Source organism: Phyllostomus discolor, chromosome X (genome assembly GCF_004126475.2).
Source record: "Phyllostomus discolor isolate MPI-MPIP mPhyDis1 chromosome X, mPhyDis1.pri.v3, whole genome shotgun sequence".
Classification (NCBI taxonomy): domain Eukaryota; kingdom Metazoa; phylum Chordata; class Mammalia; order Chiroptera; family Phyllostomidae; genus Phyllostomus; species Phyllostomus discolor.
In genome coordinates, this window is record NC_050198.1 from 28,618,229 (window position 1) to 28,627,093 (window position 8,865).

An 8,865-nucleotide genomic window follows, 5' to 3' on the forward strand; every position below is an offset into this window, starting at 1 on the left:
AAAAGAGTCTTATCTTCTTTCCATCATTTCTAAAATCAGCTAGCTGTGTGGAAGACCACGGTTAACAGTATACATAGTCAAAGGATCTCCTAACTCTTTTCTACTTGCTGCTACTGTAAATAGCATAGAATACTCTCTTGCTGTCTTAAACCATTTTGCCTTCCCCTTCCGACTGATGACAAAGAAGAGTAGGTGGAGGCAGTGGACACCAGGATGCCCACTAGAAGAGGAAAGCCAACAACAAAGGAACCACTAACAGATAACAACAGAAGAAGGTGAAGGAGGAAGTGGTAACCACACAAACTTCAATCCAGGACCAATCTGGAAATACAAATTAACAGTAGAGACAGTACCCAATACAAACAACTGAACAAGAGCAAGAGAGAATTCTTAAAACTTTATACACATGGAAGAACCAGCTTCAACAAAACCTTCCCTCACCAGCACAACAAAATACAAGAGGTGGTAGACAGACTGACGCTCATTTAACCAGCTGGTGGGAAAGAACCACCAAAAAAGACCCAACAACATCAAAACCCAAAGGCAAACACAAAACCAACTTAAATGGCAGCCCAAGACCAGTGAGCCTGGGAGATCAAGGAAACTGCACCACTGAAACTCACTGCTATTCTATGAAAGAAGTTCACACCACAAACCCAGGGAGCCAGAACAGATCAATTTAAGAAGCTGAGGCTAACAAGAAGAGTCTCACAAACAATGGGAAGACAAAGAAACACTCTCCAAGTGAAGGGAAAGGAGGAAGCCTCGGAAAGAATGCTAAATGAAATAGAGGCAATTAAAATATCAGATATTGAGTTCAAAGCAATGATCATCAGGAAGCTCAATGAGCTCACCATGAGCTACCAGAAACTACAGGGAAGCTACAATGAACTCACTGAAAACTACATCAGCATGAAAAAGGAAATAGAAACTCTCAACAAGGGCCAAGAGGAAATGAAGAATACAATTTCTTAACTGAAGAACACAGTAGAAGGAATGAAAAGCAGGATTGATGAAGCAGAAGATCGGATCAGCGAGCTAGAGGACAAAGTAGAAGAAAACACCCAGAAAAAGCAAGAAAAGGAAAAGAGGCTCAGAAAGAATGAAGAGGGATTAAGAGAAATGCAAGACAATATGAAACGTAATAGTATCCGTATAATAGGGATACCAGAAGGACAAGAAGAAAAGCAAGGGAGAGAACACCTATTTGAGAAAGTAATGATGGAAAACTTCCCTAATTAGATAAGAGAAAAAGTCACACAAAAATACAGGAAACACAGAGAGTTCCAATCAAGAGAAACCCAAAGAGGGTCACGTCAAGACATATCATAATTAAATTGGCAAAATTTCAAGACAGAGAATCTTAAAAGCAGCAAGGGAGAAACAGGAAGTAACATACAAGGGAGCCGCAATAAGGTTAGCAGCTGACTTCTCAATGGAAACGCTCCAAGCCAGAAGAGATTGGCAAGAAATATTCCAAGTAATGAGAACCAGAGGTCTACAACCAAGGCTACTTTACCCAGCAAGGCTCTCGATCAAGATAGAAGGTCAAATAAGAAGCTTCCCAGACAAAAGAAGTCTCAAAGAATACACCTCCACCAAACCAGCTCTGCAAGAGAGGCTAAACGCCCTGCTTTAAGGAAGAGAGAGAGAGAGAGAGAGAGAGAGAGAGAGAGAGGGAGAGAGAGAGAAAGACACATACGAAAATGGCAATGAATAAGTACCTATCAGTAATACCCTTAAACATTAATGGATTAAATGCTGGAATCAAATGGCATAGAATAGCTGAATGGATAAGAAAGCATGACCCACACATATGTTTCCTACAAGAGACCCACCTCAGGACAAAAGATCTACAAAGACAAAAGTGAAGGGTGGGAAACAAATTTTCCAGGCAAATGGACAGGAAAAAAAAGTCACGGTAGCAATAGTCATATCAGACAACATAAACGTCCAAAAGAGGGCCATAAAGAGAGACCCAGAAGGTCACTTCATAATACTCAAGGGAAGAATCCACCAAGAAGACATAAATATTGTAAATATATATGCACCCAACATAGGAGCTCCCAAATACATAAAGAAAATCTTAGAGGACTTCAAGAAAGATATTGACAGCAACATGGTTATAGTGGGGGATTTTAACATGCCACTGTCAAAAATGGACAGATCTCCCAAACAAAACATCAACAAAAATATTGTGGCATTGAACAATGCCCTAGAGGAAATGGGCTTAACTGATTTGTATGGAGCCCTTCATCACAAAGAAGCAAAATACACATTCTTTTCAAATGTACATGGAACATTTTCAAAGATAGACCATATGATAGGACACAAACCAAGCCCCAACAAAGTTAAGAAAATTGAAATTATACCAAGCATTTTCTCTGACCACAAGGGACTGAAAATAGAAACCAACCCCAAGGGAAAAAACCCGAAACACTCAAAATCATGGAGATTGAATAGCATGCTATTAAACAATGAATGGGTGAAGAATGAAATAAGGGAAGAAATCAAAAAGTTTCTGGAAACAAATGCAAATGAACTCACAACAACCCAAAACTAATGGGACACAGCCAAGGCAATCCTGAGAGGGAAGTTCATAGCGATACAGACCTACCTAAAAAAGATAGAAACATTTCAAACAAACAACCTAACCCTACATGTACAAGAACTCGAGAAAAAAACAACAAAGACAAGCCAGAGCAAGCAGAAGGAAGGAAATAACGAAGAACACAGCGGAATTAAATGACATAGAGACTAAAAGGACAATTCTAAGGATCAATGAATCCAGGAGCTGGTTATTTGAAAAGATAAACAAAATCCACACGCCTTTAAGCAGGCTTATTGAGAAAAATAGAGAAAGGATCCAAATAAACACAACCAGAAATGAAAGAGGAGAGATTACAACTGACACCACAGAAATACAAAGGATTGTAAGAAATTACTATGAAGAACTGTATGCCGAGAAATTTGAAAACCTAGGTGAAATGGACAAATTTCTAGAAAAATATAATCTCCCAAAGCTCAATAAAAAAAGAGGTAGAAAGCTTGAAGACACCAATAACAGCAGATGAAATTGAAGCAGTAATCAAGAAACTCCCGACACACAAAACCCCTGGACCAGATGGTTTCACCAGTGAATTCTACAAAGCATTTAAGGAACAGCTAATCCCTATCCTTCATAGACTATTCCCCAAAATCCAAAATGATGGAAGACTCCCAAACTCTTTTTATGAAGCCAGCATCATCCTAATCCCAAAACCAGATAAAGACACAACAAAGAAACAAAACTTCTGGCCAATATTGCTGATGAACATTGACGCTAAAATCCTCAACAAAATACTGGCAAACTGCATCCAACAATACATTAAAAAGATCATACACCATGACCAAGTGGGATTCATCCCAGGGATGCAAGGATGGTTCAATATTCAGAAATCAGTAAATGCAATACATCACATACACAAAAGCAAAGACAAAAATCACATGATCATATCAATAGATGCAGAAAAAGCATTTCATAATGTACAGCACCCATTTTTTATAAAAACATTTAGCAAAGTGGGAATAGAGGGAGTATTCCTCAACATAATAAAGGCCATATATGAGAGACCTACAGCCAACATCACACTCAACAGGCAAAAACTAAAATCTTTCCCACTAAGATCAGGAACAAGACAAGGTTGTCCACTTTCACCACTTCTATTCAATATAGTATTGGAAGTTTTAGCCACAGTGATCAGACAAGAAAAAGAAATAAAAGGCATCCAAATTGGAAAGTAGGAAACAAAACTGTCACTGTTTGCAGGTGACATGATAGTGTACATAGAAAACCCTGTAGACTCCGCCAAAAAAGCTGCTCAACCTAATAAACAAATTTGGCAAAACTGCGGGATACAAAGTCAATATCCAGAAATCAAAGGCATTTTTGTATACTAACAATGAAACAGCAGAAACAGAAATCAAGAAAAAAATCTCACTCAATATAGCAAAAAGAAAAATAAAATACCTAGGAATAAATCTAACCAAGGAAGTAAAAGATCTGTATAAAGAAATCTACACAACACTCAAGAAAGAAATCAAGGAAGACACAAACAAATAGAAATATATACCATGTTCATGGATCGGAAGAATTAACATCATCAAAATGTCCATACTACCCAAAGCAATTTACACATTCAATGTAATACCTATTAACGTACCAATGGCATATTTCACAGACATAGAACAAACACTTCAAAAATTTATATGGAACTATAAACAACCCCAAATAGCTGCTGCAATTTTGAGACAGAAAAGCAAAGTAGGAGGGATCACAATACCTGATACCAAACTGTACTACAAGGGCACTGTAATCAAAACAGCCTGGTGCTGGCATAAAAATAGGCACATGGACCAATGGAACATAACAGAGATCCCAGAAATAAGCCCAAGTCTCTATGGTCAATTAATATTTGACAAAGGGGGCAGCAACATAAAATGGAGTAAAAACAGTCTCTTCAACAAATGGTGTTGGGAAAACTGGACAGCTGGCTATATGAAAAAAAAAATGAAACTTGAGCACTAACTTACATCATACACAAAAATAAATTCAAGGTGAATAAAAGACTTAAATATAAGCCATGACACCATTAAAGTCCTAAAGGAAAACATAGGCAGGAAAATCTCAGATATTTCACGCAGAAACATTTTTACTGATACATCCCCCAGAGCAAGGGACATAAAGGGAAGAATAAACAAATGGGATCTCATCAAAATAAAAAGCTTCTGCACGGCTAAAGAAAACAGTATTAAAATAAAAAGAGAACCAATTGTATGTGAAAGCACATTTGCCAGTGATACCTCAGACAAGGGTTTAATCTCCAAAATATATAAAGAACTCACATGACTCCACTCTAAGACAATTAAAAAATGGGCAAAGGACTTGAACTGACAATTCTCCAAGGAGGACATATAGAGGATCCAGAAACACATGAAAAGATGCTCAATATCACTAGCTATCAGAGAGATGCAAATTAAAACCACAATGAGATACCACTTTACACCAGTCAGAATGGCCATCATAAACAAAGCAACCATCAACAAGTGTTGGAGAGGTTGTGGTGAAAAGGGAACCCTAGTACACTGTTGGTGGGATTGCAGACTGGTACAACCACTATGGAAAACAGTATGGAATTTTCTCAGAAGACTAAAAATGGATCTGCCTTTTGACCCAGCAATTCCACTGCTAAGATTATATCCTAAGAACCCTAAAACACCAATCCAAAAGAACCTATGCACCCCAATGTTCACAGCAACACAATTTACAATAGCCAAGTGTTGGAAGCAACCTAGATGCCCATCAGTAAATTAATGGATCAAAAAACGATGGTACATTTACACCATGGAATTCTATGCAGCAGAAAGAAAGAAGGTGCTCCTACCCTTTGCAACAGCATGGATACAACTGGAAAGTATTATGCTAAGCAAAATAAGCCAGGCAGTGAAAGACAAATACTATATGATCTCACCTTTGACAGGAACCTAAAGAACAAAACAAACAAACAAGCAAAATATAACCAAAGATTCTGAAATAAAGAACAGACTGACAGAGTTCAGAGGGGAGAGGAGAGGGAATTTCAGGGGAATTTCAGGGGAAAAGGGGAAGGGTTTACAGGAATGAGTATAAGGACACATGGATAAAAACTAGGGGTGGGTGGAAATAGGAGGGAGGAGGGGAGGGTTGGGTGGGTGTGTTGGGGTGGGAGTAAAAGAAAATTGTACTGCAACAATTTAAAGAAAAATTTTAAAAGATTCCTTTCCTTTTCATGAATCTCAGGCATTGACAGATGTCTTTCCTCTAGTGGCAGATATAATGAACCTGGGGGGTTCCTTTCAGATAATAGTATATTGCCTCAGCTGTCCTTGCCCCCCCCCCTTTTGTACTGTAACAATAGGGCTTTCTTTATGGCAAGTGTCTGTCTGTATTAATTTCCTAGGGCTACCATAACAAATGACCACAAACTGGGTGACTTGCAACAATAGAAATGTATTCTCTTGCGATTTAGGAAGCCAGAAGTCTGCAATCAAGGTGTCAGGAAGGCCATGCCCCATGTGAAGATTCTAGGGAAGAGCCCTTCTTTGCCTCTTCCAGTTTATGGCGGCTGCCAGTAATCCTTGGCATTCCTTGGCTTGCACGTGCCTCACTTCAATCTCTGTCTTCATTATCACATGGCTTTCCCCTACATTTTTCCTACGTGTTTCTCCTCTTCTAATAGGGGTACTTGTCTTTGAATTTAGGGGCCACCCAGTTAATCCAGGATGATCTCATCTCAAGATCCTTAATTATGAATACAAAGATTTTTTTTCCAAATAAGATCACAGTTATAGGTACTGAGGGCTAGGACTCAGACATACTTGGGGGAAGCCACTATTCAACCCACTATTATCATCCAATTCAAAGAGGTATCACTTTTAACCTAATAACTTTTTAAATCTTATCATTGTTTTCCTCTTTTTACTTGTCTGTATTTTTGAGTATATATTTCCTATGTGATGGAATGAAAGAGGACATTTTAAATGTGTAATTATTAAATGTCCATTAGTTTCCAATATTTTAACATTACTTAGGACTTTGCAAAGTTCCTTTTCATTTACATGTTCTTAGATGCTCCCAGTGACATGATGTGACAGGTCAGATAATTATTATCACTTCAGTGATATAGAATCTGAGGTTCAAAGACTTGTCCACAATCTCCTGTCACTATAAGTAGGGGCTTCCTGAATTTTTATCTTTTTATTACACATAGAATAACAAAGGTACTTTTTGTTTCATTTTAAATGCATACAGAACGTGCTTATGTTGAGTATTAAGCTTGGTAGAAGTGAGAATCCCCACTAGCATTTAATCTTTAGGATTTAAGCTCACTCAATGTGATGATGCATAATACATATTTATAAAGCATTTATTTGTGGTCATCTGGTCAAAACATAATATCTGACCTCTAGTAATGATAGTCTGTGAGTGGTTTTCATGAATATTTTTCTTCTTCTGAAATTGAAGATGTCTTAGTCCATTCAGGCTGCTATAACAAAATATGTTAGGACCATGCAGGTAAATATATGGGCTCAGTCCAGTAGGAGGACTTCCCAATGCAAGTCCAGAAAGGGCCACTTTGTAAAACGCACAAAAAGTGTGCTTCTTCCTTTTAGAAAGACTATGAGTGCTGAAAAGCTGGTATGAAGGCAGAAAGTGATGACTATTATTTTCCCATGAACTTCAGAGAAAACAATATACAATTGTCATGAGTAATGTAATCTTTAGACAGCTCTGGAATGCAATATCCTTTCCAAGTGGGCAAACTCTTGGTGTTGATTCAGTTTTGTGTTTGCTTCCAATAATAAAAAGGAAGTAGGAAATTTCTGGTGGCAGGCAGCCAAACCATTCATCTGGGGATTTAGTGTGTGAGTATGTGTTGTGTTTACTTTGAATTATATAAGTTAGTCCAATCAATTTAATCATTTATATTGACTTTAAAGAAGCAAACAGTACCTATGTGAAAAGTTAATGTATCATGCTCTACAGAGATTGCTTCAGAAGTCTCCCATTTCAAAGAAAACAGTGATTTGTCTAATCTCAATCAAATCCAGTATGCATGGAACAGAAGATCACAGAGCCAGAAATGAAATAAATAGCACCCACTGGGTCCTTTGACAGGTACCTAAATTATGAGGAGGAAGGTTCTTCAGTAAGTATGATGTAATGCACATCACCATGTGCTGTCCATTCTATGGGCCTTTTTTGCTTTCCCTCTCTCTTTCAGTCTGCCCATCTGTAAGAGGCTTTACAGATATGCTACTGGCCTGCATGCATGATGCTGTACTCCAGGGCCCTTTAAGAAGAAAAGCTGACCTCCTAAACACAAGACATTAGTTATTATCACAGCCTGCAGTCTAAAGGAATTTTCTATAATGAACATAGTAGCATGCTGAGCAGAAGTTGAGTCACACTGGTTCCCTGACTCGGTAAAGGTGTCAAGGAGATTGATCACAACACTGACCCTTTTTACGGGATAGTGGTGGTGCTTCATCCAATCCCCTTTTCTGGGCCAGTACACACATTCCCCAGCTGCCAGGAATGGTGGTTGCTGAGAGCTCACAGCTGCTCCCTCTCTTGAGAATTGCTCTTGGGCAAACGGAGCCATCTGGCAAAAGAGATTATACTTTACCTCACCACCCCCAGGAAGCCCAAAGCTACTGACTGACTGAGAAGCACAAAAGGCAGGCCCCTTTGCCTCAAGGTGTGACTAATTGCATGACACAATCAAACTTCAGGGCACCCTGTGGGATCTGGCTGAAGCTGGTCTCCAGGTGACACTCCTTTCTTAATGGTTTTCCCTGTTTCCTCCACTCTTCCTTCACTATCTTTCTCTTTGGAACACTCCAATAAATCACTCATCCAAGAGTCCCTATTTCAGATCCTACTTCTAGAGCCTTGCCAAAGACGTTTCTTTTTTTTTTTATTTCAATCATTGTTCAAGTACAGTTTTCTCCCCCCTACTCCAGTTCCAGCACCTCCACCCAACCCTCCCCCCTTCCCCCCATTACCCCCCACCCCTAGTTTTTGTCCATGTGTCCTCCAAATTTGTTCCTGTAATCCCTACCCATTCCCCCCTGAAATTCCCTCTTCTCTCCCCTCTGGCCACTGTCAGACTATCCCCTATTTCAGTGTCTTTGGTTATATTTTGCTAGTTTTTTGTTTTGTTTTGTTTTGTTGTTTAGATTCCTGTTAAAGGTGATATCATGTGGTATTTGTCTTTCACTGCCTGGCTTGTTTCACTTAGCATAATGCTTTCCAGCTCCATCCATGCTGTTGCAAAGGGTAGG